A 17,876-nucleotide genomic window follows, 5' to 3' on the forward strand; every position below is an offset into this window, starting at 1 on the left:
AGCTAGTTGGGAGGCTGAGGCATAAGAATTGCTTGAACCTAGGAGGCAGAGGTTGCAGTGAGCTGAGATGGCGCCATTGCACTAAAAAAAAAAAAAGAAAGAAAGAAAAAGAAAATGTTCAATGAACCAGGCATAAAAAGACAAACATCACATGTTATTTGTGGGATCTAAAAATCAAAACAAGGAGGCTGAGGCAGGAGGATTGCTTGAGCTCAGGAGTTCAAGACCAGCCTGGCCAACATGGTGAAACCCTGTCTCTACTAAAAATATAAAAATTAGTTGGACATGGTGGTGCACATCTGTAGTTGCAGCTACTCAGGAGGCTGAGATGGGAGGATCACTTCAGCCTAGGGAAGTGAGGCTGCAGTGAGCTGTGATCGTGCCGCTGTACTCCAGCCTTGGTGACAGAGTGAGACTGTGTCAAAAAAAAGATAAAATAAATAAAATAAAATTCAAACAATTGAACTCAGGGAGACAGAGCAGAAAGATGGACACCAGAGGCTGGGAAGGGTAATAGGCCAGGTGCGGTGGCTCACACCTGCAATCCCAGCACTTTGGGAAGCCAAGGAGGAAGGATTCCTTGAGCCTAGGAGTTTGAGACCAGCCTTGGCAACATAGCTAAACCCTGTCTCTGCAAAAAATACAAAAAACTACAAAAATTAGCTGGGTGTAGTGGAGTGCACATGTGGTCCCAGCTACTCAGGAGGCTGAGGTAGGAGGATTGCTCGAACCCAGGTAGTTGAGGCTGCAGTGAGCTGTGATCGAGCCACTGCTACACTCCAACCTGGGCAAGAGAGTGAGACCCTGTCTCATGCACGCAAAACTTAATTAATTAAAATAAAATAACTGAAGGAGTATAATCGGATGGTTTGTAATACAAAGGATAAATGTTTGAGAAGATGGATACCCCATTCTCCATGATGTGATTATTACAAGTTGCATGCCTGGATCAAAACACTTCATGTACCCCATAAATATACACACCTACTAAACACCCACAAAAAATTTTTTAGAATATTAAATGGAAAAAATCATCATCATCATCCCACTGTGAGATTGACTGGAGACACTGAGGGTCATAAGCAGAGAAGAGACTGGATCCATGCCACACACATTTTGGGTGGCACAGCCCAGCCACACCCTGTGGGAAGGTTTGATTTTTTTTTTTTTTTTTTTTTTTTTTGAGACAGAGTCTAGTTCTGTCACCCAGGCTGGAGGGCAGTGGCGCCATCTCGGCTCACTGCAAGCTCCGCCTCCTGGGTTCATGCCATTCTCCTGCCTCAGCCTCCCGAGTAGCTGGGAATACAGGTGCCTGCCACCACGCCCGGCTATTTTTTTTTTTTTTTTGTATTTTTAGTAGAGACTGGGTTTCACCGTATTAGCCAGGATGGGCTCGATCTCCTGACCTCGTGATTCACCTGCCTCGGTCTCCCAAAGTGCTGCGATTACAGGCGTGAGCCACCGCGCACGGCCGATTTATTTATTTATTTATTTTGAGACGAAGTCTTGCTCTGTCATCCAGGCTGTAGTGCAGTGGCGCGATCTCGGCTCACTGCAACTTCTGCCTCCCGGGTTCAAGCAATTCTCCTGCCTCAGCCTTCGGAGTAGCTGGGACTACAGGCATGCGCCACCACGCCCGGCTAATTTTTGTATTTTTAGTAGAGAAGGGGTTTCGCCATGTTGGCCAGGCTGGTCTCGAACTCCTACCTCAGAGTGATCCACCCGCCTCGGCCTCTCAAAGTACTGCGATTACAGGCGTGAGGCACCCTGCCCGGCCCATTTCACATTCTTTTTAGCCACACAGTGCCAGAAGCCCTTTCTATGTTTGGGGATTCCCCACTGTAAAGCCCGCCTCCTTTGGAGAAGCCAAAGATGCCAGAAACTCAATTTCCCAGAATCCCTTGCAGCAATGGTCCAGGCAGGTGACCTGGGCTGAGCCAATCAACGTTCCAGCAGGACCTTGTGCCGTGAGCGCCCTCTGCTTTGAGTCTTAAAGAAACAATTGGCCGTGGGGAGCTTTACAACCCTCATCACCTATCTTCATCTCACCCCCCAGAGCCCGACTGTCCATCCGACCTCTGCCCCTCCACTGCCCACACTAACTCAAGACCCCCTCCACTGTCCCTCCTGCCCCAACTTCCTCCCTAGACTCCTGCCCCAGTCTTTCCCACTCCCACCTAAACCCTGCCTGCTGACCTCGTCTCCTCAGAACTTGCCATGTCTCCCCAGTGCCCTCAAGGTAAATGAGTATTTGCTGACTAAGTAAATAATAGTAACCTTATCTGGCAAATGTAGGCGACAGTAACCACTACCCAGCTTAAATAGAAAGGACTCTGCTATCGGCCAGGCGCGGTGGTTCACGCCTCTAATCCCAGCACTTTGGGAGGCCGAGGCGGGCGGATCACGAGGTCAGGAGATCGAGACCATCCTGGCTAACACGGTGAAACCCTGTCTCTACTAAAAAAAAAAAAAAAAATTAGCCGGCCATGGTGGCAGGCGCCTGTCGTCCCAGCTACCCGGAGGGTGGGCGGGGGTTGACTGAGGCAGGAGAATGGCGTGAACCTGGGAGACGGAGCTTGCAGTGAGCCAAGATCGCGCCACTGCACTCCAGCCTGGGCGACAGAGCGAGACTCTGTTATTATATATTAGGACTCTGTTATCATAAATTAGGCACTAACAAAATCGTTGGAAGGGCTGAAGAAACACTGCTCGGGCCCCAGAACTACTTTCCTACTTTCCCTCTGGAAAATCTAGTCTTTAGCTTTTTAGCCTCTTCATTGACAGGAGAATGTGCTAGAAGGAGGTTATCATGGACGTTAAACAGCCATTCCACAAACAAGCTTTTGTTTGCTTTTTAGACATGGGTTCTTAATGGGGTCTTGCTATGTTGCTCAGGCTGGAGCAGAGTAGCTATTCATAGGCACAATCATAGTGCACCGCAACCTCCAATTCCAAGCCTCAAGCAATCCTCCCGCTTCAGCCTCCTGAGTAGCTGGGACTACAGGCGCGCCCCGCCATGCCAGGCCCTGATAGTTAACTTTTACTGAATACACCTATATGTCAAGTACTGTGCTAAGTGCTTTACATATGTTGACTTATGTTACCCAGGCTGGAGTGCACTCCATTCCCAGGCAGCCCTGCCCTCAAACCCTATCTTACTCTTAAACATCTCATCTGTCTCTGTCCCTACCCTCAGGAAGAGGCTGCCACCTCCAGGAGAGACTCTGGGAGGGCAGCACTCCACCCCCATGGCCCACCACCCTGTAAGGCCCTCCCCCATCCACTCCTCAAATCCCATTCCCAAACCGGGCCATTTACGATGCCATTTTTTTGTTTTTTTTTTTTTTTTGAGACGCAGTCTCGCTCTGTCGCCCAGGCTGGAGTGCAGTGGCGCGATCTCGGCTCACTGCAAGCTCCGCCTCCCGGGTTCACGCCATTCTCCTGCCTCAGCCTCCCGAGTAGCTGGGACTACAAGCGCCCGCCACCATGCCCGGCTAATTTTTTGTATTTTTAGTAGAGACGGGGTTTCACCGTGTTAGCCAGGATGGTCTCCATCTCCTGACCTCGTGATCCGCCCGCCTCGGCCTCCCAGAGTGCTGGGATTACAGGCGTGAGCCACTGCGCCCGGCCAATTTTCATATTTTTAATAGAGATGGGGTTTCACCATGTTGGCCAAGCTAGTCTTGAACTCCTGGCCTCAAGTGATCCGTCCATCTCAGCCTCCCAAAGTGCTGGGATTACAGGCATGAGCCACTGCACCCGGCCTCAGATCAATCAATTTTATCAAATTAGCTATACATTTCCCTGTAGGTGCTGCTTTAGCTTTATCCCAGGTTGTTTTTTGTTTTGTTTTAACCATTTTTGTTTTTTTCTTTATGTTGTTTGTTTGTTTAGAGACAGGATCTCACTCTGTCTCCCAGGCTGGAATGCAGTGGTGTGATCCTGGCTCATTGCAGCCTCCATCTCCTGAGCTCAGTGATCCTCCCACCTCTGCCTCCTCAGTAGCTGGGACCACAGATGCGTGCCACCACGCCGGGCTAATTTTTGTATCTTTTGTAAAGACACAGTCTTGCTATGTTGCCCAGCCTGGTCTTGAACTCCTGACCTCAAGCAATCCTCCTGCCTCACCCTCCCAAAGTGCAGGGATTGCAGGTGTGAGCCACCATACCACCTGGCCTGGTTTTTGTTTTTTTTTTGTTTTTTTGGGTTTTTTTTTTTAGCTGAAGTCTCGCTGTGTCACCCAGGCTGGAGTGCAATAACGCGATCTCAGCTCACTGCAAGCTCCACCTCCCGGGTTCATGCCATTCTCCTGCCTCAGCCTCCCAAGTAGCTGGAACTACAGGTGCCTGCCACCACGCATGGCTAAATGTTTTATGTGTTTTTAGTAGACAGGGTTTCACTGTGTTAGCCTGGATGGTCTGGATCTCCTGACCTCGTGATCCGCCCGCCTCGGCCTCCCAAAGTGCTGGGATTACAGGCATGAGCCACCGCACCTGGCCCATACCTGGCCTGTTTTTATGTTCTATTATCGTTTCAAATGTATTCTTTTTATTGGAACTGTTATATTTGGAGTGTATAGATATTCACACTTATTCATATTTTATTTTCTCAAATTTACTTTTTTTTTTTTTTTTTTGAGATGGAGTTTCACTCTTGTTGCCCAGGCTGGAGTGCAATGGTGTGATCTCAGCTTACCGCAACCTCCACCTCATAGGTTCAAGTGATTCTCCTGCCTTAGCCTCCTGAGTAGCTGGGATTACAGGCATGCGCCACCATGCCTGGCTAATTTTTGTATTATTAGTAGAGACAGGGTTTCACCATGTTGGCCAGGTTGGTCTCGAACTCCTGACCTCATGATCCGGCCGCCTCAGCCTCCCAAAGTGTTGGGATTACAGGCGTGAGCCACCACGCCCGGCCAAATTTACTCTTTTTATTGAAGCAAAATTTCCACCTCCCCTCCCCTCCCCTCCCCTCCCCTCCCCTCCCCTCCCTTCCTCCTTCCCTTCCCCTTCCCTTCCCCTTCCCTTCCCCTTCTCTTTCCTTCCCTTCCCATTATCCCAGCACTTTTGGAGGCCAAGGTGGGTAGATCATGAGGTCAGGAGTTCAAGACCAACCTCGCCAAGATGGTGAAACCCCATCTCTACTAAAAATACAAAAAAATTAGCCAGGTGTGGTGGTGGATGCCTGTAATCTCAGCTACTCAGGAGGCTGAGGCAGAGAACTGCTTGAACCCAGGAGGCAGAGGTTACAGTGAGCCAAGATCAAGCCATTGCATTCTAGCCTAAGCAACAAGATTGAAACTCTGTCTCAAAAAAAAAAGCCAGGCACGGTGGCTCATGCCTGTAATCCCAGCACTTTGGGAAGCCGAGGTGGGTGGATCACCTGAGGTCAGGCGTTTGAGACCAGCCTGGCCAACATGGTGAAACCCCATCTCTACTAAAAACACAAAAGTTAGCTGGGTGTGGTGGCATGTGCCTGTAGTCCCAGCTACTCGGAGGCTGAGGCAGGAGAATCGCTTGAACCTGGCGGTGGAGGTTGCAGTGAGCCGAGATCGCACCACTGTACTCCAGCCTGGGCGACAGAGCATCTCAAAAAAAAAAAAAAAGAAAAAGAAAAAGAAAGTAAGTGAAACCGTTCTCCTGGCTTTTTACACCATAGATTAGCTTTGCCTATTTGTTGAACTTCATATAAATAAAATCATACAGGATGGCTGCTCATTTGTCTGATTTCTTTTTTTTTTTTTTTTTTTGAGACAGAGTCTCGACCTGTCACCCAGGCTGGAGTGCAGTGGCCTGATCTCAGTCGACTGCAACCCTCCACCTCCTAGGTTCAAGCGATTCTCCTGCCTCAGCCTTCTGAGTAGCTAGATTACAGATGCATGCCACCACACCTGGCTAATTTTTGTATTTTTAGTAGAGGCTTCACCATGTTGGTCAGGCTGGTCTTGAACTACCGACCTCGTGATCTGCTTGCCTCAGCCTGCAAAGTGCTGGGATTACAGGCGTGAGTGACTGCGCCCAGCCCATTTGTGTGATTTATTTTGCTCAACTTTCTGTCTCTTGAGATTCCTTTTTTTCTTTCTTTTCTTTTTTTTTTTTTTGTACAGATGGGGTGGGTCTTGCTATGTTGCCCAGGCTGATCTTGAACACCCAGCCTCAAATGAGCCTACGGCCTCCAATTCCAGTGCTCCAGCCTTAGCCTCCCAAAGTGCTGGTATGGCAGGAGAATAGGTAATTAGGATAACTGGGATTTCGTCAGGTACAGCCAGTTTGCATAAGCAACAGAATAGCAGGTGCAGCCAGTTGATATAGTCAGGAGAGCCACAGGTTCAGACAGGCTATATCCTCCCTCCCATGATAGTAAGCCACTTCAGCCTCTGATTGACTGCGAGCCAGGTCTCCACTTGGGCTGTGATTGGTCGTGAGCCAATCCTTCATAGCGTGTAACCAATTGGAGGCCTCTGAAGGGCACCTAGGGGTGTTGCTGGGTCCTTTTTAGCTTAATAAAAACCCTAACTGGCAGGCCTGGTGCAGTGGCTCACCTGTAATCCCAGTACTTTGGGAGGCCAAGGCGGTCAAATCACTCGGGATCTGGAGTTTCGGATCAGTCTAGCCAACATGGTGAAACTCCGTCTCTACTAAAAGTACGATAATTAGCTGGGCGTGGTGGCGCGTCCCTGGTGGCTTGTGCATGTCCTTGGAGTCCCAGCTACTCAGGAGGCTGAGGTAGGAGAATCACGTGAATGCGGGAGGCAGAGGTTGCAGTGAGCTGAGATTGTGTCACTGCACTCCAGCCTGGGCGACAGAGCAAGACTCCGTCTCAAAAAGAACCCTAATTGGGGAGGCGCTCAAGCCCGCTCCCACTCTGTGAATTGTCTTGGATAAATCTCTGCTTTGTCTTTTGTTGCTTCGTTCTTTTTTTTTTTTTTTTTTTTTTTCTTTTTAGTGAAACACAGTACCCCAAAATGCAATAGCTTTTATTTATTTATTTATTTTTTATTTTTTTGACTCTCACTCTGAGACCCAGGCTGGAGTGCGGTGGGGCGATCTTGGCGCACTGCAACTTTACCTCCCAGGTTCAAAGATTCTCCTGCCTCAGGCTCCGGAGTAGCTGGGTTACAGGTGTGCACCACCACGCCCAGCGAATTTTTTTTCCTTGAAATTTTAAAATCCCTCAAAAACTTCATTATACAGGTGAATTTTGATCGTCATGATGGGCTTATCGGTAGGATCTCTGGTAACGAGCACGGGCACCAGGGCCTCCAAACTTTTTGGACTCACAGCGACGGGGATCAGCTACCAGCAGGGTCTGGTCATACTGGATGAGGATGTCTTTGATCTCCTTCTTGGAAGCCTCATCCACATATTTCTGGTAATAGGCCACCAGGGCTTTGGAGATGGACTGACGGATAGCATAAATCTAGGCCACGTGACCACCACCCTTCACATGGACATGGATGTCCACACCAGCAAATCGCTCCTTGCCGAGAAGCAGAACTGGCTCCAGCAGCTTCTAGGGTTGTGTGCGTGGCTCCATCATCTCCAGGAGCCGCCTGTTCACCTTGATGAGGCCATTGCCGCGTTTGCAGCCCACCACAGCTGTGGCTTCTTCTTGCGACCGAAGACCTGCACAGACTGCAGTAGGCCCTTGGACCACATGGCTGCGAGCGTGGACGAGAGACCCTCACCACGTGAGGTGGTGCCGCAACCGGAAAAAAAAAAAAAAAAAAAAGTAATTTTTTTTTTTTTTTTTTTTGAGAGGGAATTTTGCCCTTGTTGCCCAGGCTGGAGTGCAATGACGTGATCTCAGCTCACTGCAACCTCTGCCTCCCCGGTTCAAGCAATTCTCCAGCCTCAGCCTCCCAAGTAGCTGGGATTATAGGCATGTGCCACCATGCCTGACTACTTTTTGTATTTTTAGTAGAGACGGATTTTCACCATGTTGGCCAGGCTAGTCTCAAACTCCTGACCTCAGGTGATCCACCCACCTCGACCTCCCAAAGTGCCAGGATTACAGGAATGAGCCACTGTGCCTGGCTTTTTTTTTTTTTTTTTTTTTTTTTTGAGACGGAGTCTTGCTCTGTCGCCCAGGCCGGAGTGCAGTGGCCGGATCTCAGCTCACTGCAAGCTCCGCCTCCCGGGTTTACGCCATTCTCCTGCCTCAGCCTCTCGAGTAGCTGGGACTACAGGCGCCCGCCACCTCGCCCGGCTAGTTTTTTGTATTTTTAGTAGAGACGGGGTTTCACCATGTTAGCCAGGATGGTCTCGAGCTCCTGACTTTGTGATCCGCCCGTCTCGGCCTCCCAAAGTGCTGGGATTACAGGCTTGAGCCACCGCGCCCGGCCAGGTGTGCTTTTCTTAAATGGGCCCACACACTGGTACATCCACACGCGATTCACATTCATGGAATATTTCTGGAAGAATATTGGAAACGGTCATCAGGTTTGCTTGCGGGAAGGGAGTCCGGGGATCAGGGTGAGATAATGCCTACTTTCACTCTGCAGTCTTTTATTCTCTATGAATGTTTTTTCTAACTGCATTCCTCTTTTTTTTTTTTTTTTTTGAGATGGAGTCTCATTCTGTCGCCCAAGCTGGAGTGGAGTGGTGCAATCTCAGCTCACTGGAACCTCCGTCTCCCGAGTTCAAGTGATTCTGCCTCAGCCTCCTGAGTAGCTGGGACTACTAGCACGTGCCACCATGCCTGGCTAATTTTTTGTGTGTGTTTTTAGTAGAGATGGGATTTCACCATGTTGGCCGGGCTGGTCTCAAACTCCTGACCTCAAGTGATCCACCTGCCTCAGCCTCCCAAAGTGCTGGGATGACATGTGTGAGCCATTGCTCCTGGCCATTATTTTTTAAATTAAAAAATTATGGCCAGAAGGTGAAATAGAAAAGCTCCTGCCCTATGTACCCATTTTCCTGACATGGAAAACTAAGGCCTTAAGGGATAGGGTGGAGTATTTGTTGAATGCCATATTGGATATGCAAGCAGTTTCTCCTCTCTGAGCCTCAGTTTTTTTTCTTGTTTTTTGTTTTTTGTTTTTTGTTTTGAGACAGGCGCTCACTCTGTCACCCAGGCTGGAGTGCTTTAGTATGATCATAGCTCACTGTAGCCTCAGACTCCTGGGCTCAAGCAGTCCCTCTGCTTCAGCCTCCTGAGTAGCTGAGACCATGTGTGAAACATCATGTGTGGCTAATTTAAATTTTTTTTTTTTTTTGTCAGGTGCGGTGGCTCATGCCTGTAGTCCCAGCACTTTGGGAGGCCAAGGCCGGCAGATCACCTGAGGTCAGGAGTTTGAGACCAGCCTGGCCAACATGGTGAAACCCCGTGTCTACTAAAAATACAAAAAAATTAGCCAGGTGTGCTTCCTGTAATCCTGGCTACTCAGGAGGCTGAGGCAGGAGAATTGCTTTAACTCAGGACACGGAGGTTACAGTGAGCCAAGATTATACCACTGCACTCCAGCCTGGGCAACAGAGTAAGACTCCATCTCAAAATAAATAAATAACAAATAAAATAATTTTTTTTTTTTTTTTTTTTTTTTTTTTTGGTAGAGACAGGTTTGCCCTATGTTGCCCAAGTTGGTCTCAAACTTCTAGGCTCAAGTAATCCTCCTGCCTCGGCCTCCTGAAGCACTGGAATTACAGGTATGAGTCACCACATCCAGCCAGTTCCCTCATTTTTAGGTGGGGCTGGTAATATTGCCTACCTTGAGGAGTCAGCTACAAAGATTCTGGGGCTCTGCTACTCCTTGGCTGTGTGACCTTAGATAAGTTACTCAGCCTCTCTGTGCCTCATTTTTTTTTCACCTGTGGAATGGAGCAAATCATGGCAGCTGGTGTGAGTATTAACATATAGGAGTTGGTACAGGGCCATTCTGGGGTAAGAACTCAAACATCAGCTGTCGTTGGTGTAGTGCAAAAGTACTTGGAACAGGGCTGGCCTAAAGGAAGGTTTTCCTGGCCAGGTGCGGTGGCACTTTGGGAGGCCAAGGCAGGCGGATCACAAGGTCAGGAGATCAAGCCCATCCTGGCTAACACGGTGAAACCCTATCTCTATTAAAAATATAAAAAATTAGCTGGGTGTGGTGGCACACACCTGTAGTCCCAGCTACTCAGGAGGCTGAGGCAGGAGAATCGTTTGAACCTGGGAGGCAGAGGTTGCAGTGAGCCGAGATCACACCGCTGCATTCCAGATGGGGCGAAAGAGCAAGACTGCATCTCAAAAAAAAAAAAAACAAACCACACACAAAACAAAACAAAAAACAGGAAAGATTTATCCTTAGTTAACACTTTCTTCTTCTTTCAATCTTTATCTCATTTAATCCTCACCGCAACGCTGTGTGATGAGTGTGATCATCCCTGTTTTACAGATGAGGAAACAGAGGCTCAGCCAGAGATCATTGTTCCCCCAGTTTACATGGAACAGAAATGGCAGGGCCAGGATTTAAACCTAGATCTGCCTGGCTCCCTCCTGGCCTTCATCCCCTGCCCTCCCCCAACACACATAGTATTTACCGGGTGCTACCCTGTTCTAAGCTTTTTCTGAGGGATTATACATTAATCCTCACCACAGCCTCAAAATAGGGTACCCTGTGAGTCCCGTTTGACAGACCAGAAATCTGAGGTCCAGAGAGTTTGCTTCTTGGCTTAGAGGGTCACACAGCTAGCAAATTACCCAGCTGAGATTCATACCTGGGCTGCCTGGCTCCAGTCCCTGCACTGCCTTGTGGTAAGCGTGTGGCAGATCCAGATCCAATGTCCAGTGTCCTGAGGCCAAAAAAATGGGGGGGCAGGGGGAAGGTCTTTGCTGCCCCTCAATCCTGTGCTGTAGAAATAGCTGGAGCTAGCACTTTGGGAGGCTGAGGCGGGTGGATCACCTGAGGTCAGGAGTTCGAGACCAGCCTGGCCAACATGGCGAAACCCTGTCTCTACTAAAAATACAAAAATTAGCTGGGCATGGTGACACACACCTGTAATCCCTGTAAGCTACTCTGGAGGCTGAGGCAGGAGAATTTCTTGAACCTGGGAGAAGGAGGTTTCAGTGAGCCAAAATCACGCCATTGCACTCCAGCCTGGCTGACACAGAGAGAGAAATGCTGTCTTTTTTTTTTTTTTTTTTTTTTGAGACGGAGGTTTCGCTCTTGTTGCCCAGGTTGGAGTGCAATGGTGCGATCTCAGCTCAGTGCAACCTCTGCCTCCCCGGTTCAAGAGATTCTTCTGTCTCAGCCTCCTGATGAGCTGGGATTACAGGCGCATGCCACCATGCTCGGCTAATTTTTGTATTTTAAGTAGAGATAGAGTTTCATCATATGGGTCAGGCTGGTCTCGAACTCCTGACCTCAGGTGATCCACCCGCCTCGGTCTCCCAAAGTGCTGGTATTACAGGCATGAGCCACCGTGTCCGGCGAGATGCTGTCTTAAAAAAAAAAAAAAGAAAGAAAGAAAAGAAAAGAAAGAAAAAGAAAAGAAGAAAGAGAAAGGAAGGAAGGAAAGAGCGAGCTGGAGCTTGGCGCAGTGGCTCATGCCTGTAATCCCCGGACTTTGGGAGGCCAAGGCAGGAGGATCGCTTGAGGTCAAAAGTTCAAGACCAGCCTGGGCAACAAAGGGAGACCCCCCCACCCCCATCTTTACCAAAAATAACAAAAGTTAGCTGGGCATGGTGGTGCATTTGTAGTCCCAGCTACCTGGGACTTGGGAGGCTGAGGAGGGAGCATTGCTTGAACCCAGGAAATCGAGGCTGCAGTGAGCTATGATTTTGCCACTGTACTCCAGCCTGGGTGACAGAGTGACGCCTGTCTTTAAAAAAAGCTGTAGTAGGCCGGGTGTGGTGGCTCATGCCTGGAATCCCAGCACTCTGGGAGGTTGAAGTAGGTGGATCACCTGAGGTCAAGAGTTCAAGACCAGCCTGGCTAACATGGGGTAACCCCATCTCTACAAAAATACAAAAATTAGCCAGGCATGATGGCGGGTGCTTGTAATCCCAGCTACTCGGCAGGCTGGGGTGGGAGAATCGCTTGAACCTAGGAGGCAGAGGTTACACAGTGAGCCAAGATTGTGCCACTGGACAATAAAGCGAGACTCTGTCTTTAAAAAAAAAAAAAAAAGCTGGATTAGTTAGGATATGAGTTCAAATTTTTATTTCCATGATTCAATCAGCACCCATTCTCCCAAATGCCTTGTCTGTGTTGGACCTGTGCTGGGTGGCACTGGGGACACAGTGGAGACTGACATGGCCCCTGGCCGCCTCCTCCCTTCTTGGGGCTCATAGTCTAATATGGGACGGGCCTGTACCCCAACACTGATGACCCAGAGTTGACAGGGCTGGACATGGGAGCCTAAGAGGCTGGAAACCTGGGATGTAAGAAAGGGCTTCCTGGAGGAGGAAGTATCAGCACTGGGGCTCAGACAATAGGGAAGTAGGGGGCACGATGGCTGCAATTCCCAGCGAGTGCGAATCTGTGCGGTGTCTGGCGTTTGGTCTACGGACCAGCAGCGCCCTCTGCTGGAGGCATCCCATAGTGCAGTGACCAGGGTACAGCGCGCACCGAACCAAATATGTATGTATGTATGTATGTATGTATGTATGTATGTATGTATGTATTTTTGAGATGGAGCTTTGCTTTTGTTGCCCAGGCTGGAGTGCAATGGCGTGATCTCGGCTCACTGCAACCTCCGCTTGTGGGGTTCAAGCGTTTCGCCTGACTCAGCCTCCCAAGTAGCTGGGATTACAGGCGTGTGCTACCACAGCCAGCTAATTTTGTATTTTTAGTAGAGATGGTTTCACCATGTTGGTCAGGCTGGTCTCGAACTCCTGACTTCAAGTGATCCACCAGCCTCGGCCTCCCAAAGTGCAGGGATTACAGGTGTGAGCCACTGTGCCGTCCTCAAGTTATATTAGAATTATGTCCATCCAGCTTTGGCCAGTTTACTATTCTAGGACTTGATTCCTTCATTCAGTCACAATTTACTGAGCACCAACTTTGCGCCAGGCTCTTGCTGAAGATACAGTGGTGACAATATAGAGCCCTGCCCTCAGAGCTGACATTCTAGAGGATAAATATACAGTCAGTAGCAAGTATTTACTAAGTATTTTCTATGTGCGAGGCCCTGATAAAAGTACTGTCCTGGCTGGGCGCGGTGGCTCACGCCTGTAATTCCACCACTTTGGGAGGCTGAGGTGGACGGATCACCTAAGATCAGGAGTTCACGATCAGCCTGGCTAACATGGTGAAACCGAGTCTCTACTAAAAATACAAAAATTAGCTAGGCATGATGGTGGGTGCCTATAATCCCAGCTACTCGGGAGGCTGAAACAGGAGAATGACTTGAACCCGGGAGGCGGAGGTTGCAGTGAGCCAAGAGAGCGCCATTGTACTCCAGCCTGGGCGACAGAGCAAGACTGTGTCTCAAAAAAAAAAAAAAAAAAAAGTACTGTCCCTGTATTAGTTAACATTCAATTCTCAAAGCCTTAGACTATTTCCATTTTATTGACTAGGAAAACTGAGGCACAGAGAGGTTAAGTTACTCGCCCAAGGCCTGCACAGCAAGTGAGTGCCAGAATCAGATTTGAACCCCAAGCCCAATTCTTAGATATCACATTCTCTTACCAATAACGTAATGTATATTATATAACATAATGATGTGATATATATTATATAAAATAACTTTAGGGGCCGGGGGCGGTGGCTCACACCTATAATCCCAGCACTTTGGGAGGCCGAGGCGGGAGGATCACTTGAGGTCAGGAATTCGAGACGAACCTGGGCCGACATGGCGAAACCCCATCTCTACTAAAAATATAAAAAGTAGCCGGGCGTGGTGGTGGACAACTGTAGTCCCAGCTACTCAGCTGGCTGAGATGGGAGAATCGCTTGAACTTGGGAGGCGGAGGTTGCAGTGAGCCAAGATCGCACCACTGCACTCCAGCCTGGGTGACAGAGCGAGACTCCCTCTCAATAAATAAAAAAATTTTAGGCCCTGAAAAGTTTTGTGAACAAAATCAAGAGGAGTATGTAATGTTTTGGTGGAAGGGTGCCATTTAGAAGGGGGCAATCAGGGAAGGCCTGCTGGAGGAGGTGGTCTTTGAGAAGAGACCTAAAGACAATGAGATCTGTGGGAAGAGAGATAGAAGCAGGCGATGCAAACAATGAAAAGGCTCCGCGGCAGGCACTGCAAGAAAGCCACCGGTCTGGGATCTAACGTTTCCAAGGTTTTAGCTTCGCCAAGGCCCCTGCGCTGCAATCACCCTGATTCGAGGTGCCCTGGAGGTTACCCGCTCCGCGTGCGAAGTTCTGCCATTCCCGCGGGGCCGGAGCCACGAGGCTGAACTTCCCGCGGGCGGGGGGCGTGGCCAGCTCACCTGCGGGGGCATGGCTCCCAGCCGCCCCGCCCCTCGGAGGAGCCGCCCGCGGTCCCAGACGCCCGGCGCAGCGGGAGCGGCGGGGCGTGCCTGGCCTGTGGGACTCGACCGAGCGCAGTGGGGCGAAGCGGGGCCTGGAGCCGCCCGCGGTCAGGTGGGCGCCGGGAGTGGGGCGCGGGACTCTCGGACAGCCGCGATGATGGGGGGCGGGAGCGAAGGGTGAGGATGGGGCCTGGAGCAACCCTGGGCCCGCTTGTCCTGCGACGGGGAAGGGCCTTGGGGCTCCCAGATGCCCCCTGCCCCGTCCTGGGGCTCTCCGGGGTCTGGAGGCCTGGCTGGGGCCGCGCGCCCCCCACCCCAGCGCAGGTAAACAGCGAGGACGGGGCGGGGCCTAGGGGGAGGGAGGAGGGGGCCCTTGTGACGGCGGGTGAGCCTGGTGCGCGGGGCTGGGCCGGCCAGGGTAAGGTGGTGCGGTTTGCGGGGCTGGGCCACGATGGGAGCCTCCTGCCTGCCTGTGTGTGTGTCAGGCTTTGTGTGTGTGCAAGAGAGTGTGTCAGGCTGTGGGTATGAGGGTGAAAGCGACTGTCCTCCGTGTAACCCTGTGATGCGACTGTGTGTACGATGTGACACCTTCAGCAATGTGAAAATGTGGGCGACCTCTGACGGGAATGGTGTGTGTGTAGAATTGGATTGTCAATAGCACTTAATGTCTATGACCAAGAGCGAGTGCGACTGTAGTCAACTTTCTGCTTGGCCTGATGTGCATGTGTGTGGCTGTGTGTGTGGCTGTGTGTATGGCAGGGAGTGGAACTGGTTGTAGGATTAGGTGTGAATGTTGACCAAGGGGTTGTGCAGCTGTGGTTGTCTTTCTGCCTGTTGGTGTGTGTGGTGGACAGTGTGTGGCACTGGATCAGTGATAGGTGACTATGATTGACTTTTGATTGTCACTGATGGTGTATGGGGTGGGCGGAACTGTGTCCAGAAGCGGGACCGTTTCATGGGACGTTGTGTGTGGAACCTTGGGGTTGGATGAGTGAGGTGTGGAGGTGTGTAAAGCTGTGTGTGTGTGTGTAGAGAGGAACTGGAGGGTGTGTGACCTGCACTGATGCCGTGGCTGGCAGTGGTGTGCAATGGAGAGTTTATTGTGGAGCTGTGTAGTGTGGGAGATGGGAGTGGAGACGCGGACATTTAGGTGGGGTGCTGCTCTGAGCAGATGACCGGATGGAAAAGGGGGTCAGCACCAGGGATCGGTGTGTGGGACTGTGCCTATGATTATCAGCTGTGCGGTTTTGCACCCAGGGCTCTGTGTGAGGGTGGGAGCTGCTATGTGTCTGGGACACAGCCCGAGTGCTGGATGGCTGTGGTTAAGCCGTGTTTGTTGCTGTGGTTGTCCATCTGGCTGTGGAGTGGTGTGTGTAAGGCTGTGTCTGAGATTATGGAGGGAGGTTGTTACATCGGCAAAATTGTGTGAAGAATGGTTGTGGTTGTCAGGATGACTCTTGATGAGCCTGTGTGGTTGTGAGTTCAACCATTTATGATGTTTGTGAGTGAGGTGTGAGACTAGGTATGGTGTGACATACACATGCACATAGAGATTGGCCGGGTGCAGTGGCTCATACCTGTAATCTCAACACTTTGGAAGGCTGAAGTGAGGGGACTGCTTGAACCCAGGAGTCCTAGACTAGCCTGGGAAATATGGTGATACCCCATCTCTACAAAAAAACAAAAATGAGCTAGGCATAGTTTAGTTTTTTAAAAAATGATCAAGTCTGTGGTGCACAGAATGTACAGGACCCTTTATGTGATCGTGCGTGTGCAACCTGTGCAGAAACCGCTGGGCTCCTTATGGTGGATGCAGTGGCTCGAGTGAAGAGTGTGAGAATGTGGCATCCCTCTACGCATATTCACAGCTCTCTGTTCCTACTGAATGCAAGTATTCATGAGTGCATGGCGTGTAGGTGTGGGAGTCCCTGCTGGCCAGGCGTGGAGGGGGAAGAAGAGGAAGTGGGGAAACTGGTGAGGGATCAACAGTGAATCCTGGGAATGTGTGCATCTGAAGGTGCGTTGGGCACATTGTGGGGAGTTGGGCTGTGTGAGTTCGGGGGACAATGAGTGTCACGGTCAAGTACAAGGAGATGGTCTGAATGTGAGTGATTTGGGGAGTGGGAGAGACAGAGTTAGTTTCTGCGTGGGTTGGCTTTTTCTCTTTTTTTTTTTTTTTTGAGACGGAGTCTTGCTCTGTCGCCCAGACTGGAGTGTGGTGGTGTGATCTTGGCTCACTGCAACCTCTGCCTCTTGGGTTCAAGCGATTCTCGTGCCTCAGCCTCCTGAGTAGCTGGAACTACAGACGCATACCACCACGCCTGGCTACTTTTGTATTTTTAGTAGAGCCGGGGTTTCACCATGTTGGCCAGGCTGGTCTCAAACTCCTGACCTCAACTGATCCACCCACCTCGGCCTCCCAAAGTGCTGGGATCACAGGCATGAGCCACTGCGCCCGGGCTTGGCTTTTATTTCTAAGAGAATATACCTGTGTGTTAGGTGGGATTTGCAAAAGGGGAGTGTGTACAGATTGATTTTGAAAGAATAGTGTATGTGTGCGCCTAAGTCGGTGTGTTGTCTTAGGTTGTATTTCTAAAAGGAAAATGTAGGTGTTTGTATTGAGTTGTATATTTAATAGAAGTGAGTACGTGTTGTTATTTCTAAGAGGTGAATGTATATTATGTTGTCTTTCCTTTTCTTTCCTTTCCTTTTCCCTTTCCCTTTCCCCTTCCCTTCCCTTTCCTTTCCTTTTTTCTAGACTGGGTCTTACTCTCTCGCCCAGGCTGAGTGTAGTGGCACTATCATGGCTCACTGCACCTTCAACCTCCTGGGTTCAAGCGATCCTTCTACCTCAGCCTCCAGGAACACCACCACCACACCCGGCTAATTTTTTTATTTTTTTTTTATAGAGACGGGGTCTCACTATGTTTCCCAGGCTGGTCTTGAACTCTTGGGCTCAGTTGATCCTCCTGCCTCAGCCAAAATCCCAAAGTGCTGGGAGTATGGGTGTGAGCCACCGCACCTGGCCTACATTGTGTTTTTTTTTTTTTTTTTTTTTTTTTTTTTTTTTTTGAGACGGAGTCTCGCTCTGTCGCCCAGACTGGAGTGCAGTGGCCGGATCTCAGCTCACTGCAAGCTCCGCCTCCCGGGTTCACGCCATTCTCCTGGCTCAGCCTCCCGAGTAGCTGGGACTACAGGCGCCTGCCACCTCGCCCAGCTAGTTTTTTGTATTTTTTAGTAGAGACGGGGTTTCACCATGTTAGTCAGGATGGTCTCGATCTCCTGACCTCGTGATCCGCCTGTCTTGGCCTCCCAAAGTGCTGGGATTACAGGCTTGAGCCACCGTGCTCGGCTACATTGTGTTTCTAATGAGGAAGTGTGTGTGTATGTGTCACTGTATTTCTGGGAGGGTGTGTGTGTGTATCGTGGGTTTTTTTTTTTTTTTTTTTTTAATGGAGTCTCACTCTGTCGCC

General features: G+C 50.1%; 1 pseudogene; it reads right to left on the reverse strand.

Annotated features, from left to right (window-relative positions):
* Positions 1 to 7,211: 7,211 nt before the first annotated feature.
* LOC126943524 (40S ribosomal protein S16-like) lies at positions 7,212 to 7,661 on the reverse strand (annotated as a pseudogene).
* Positions 7,662 to 17,876: the final 10,215 nt, after the last annotated feature.

This window comes from Macaca thibetana, chromosome 19 (genome assembly GCF_024542745.1).
Source record: "Macaca thibetana thibetana isolate TM-01 chromosome 19, ASM2454274v1, whole genome shotgun sequence".
Classification (NCBI taxonomy): domain Eukaryota; kingdom Metazoa; phylum Chordata; class Mammalia; order Primates; family Cercopithecidae; genus Macaca; species Macaca thibetana.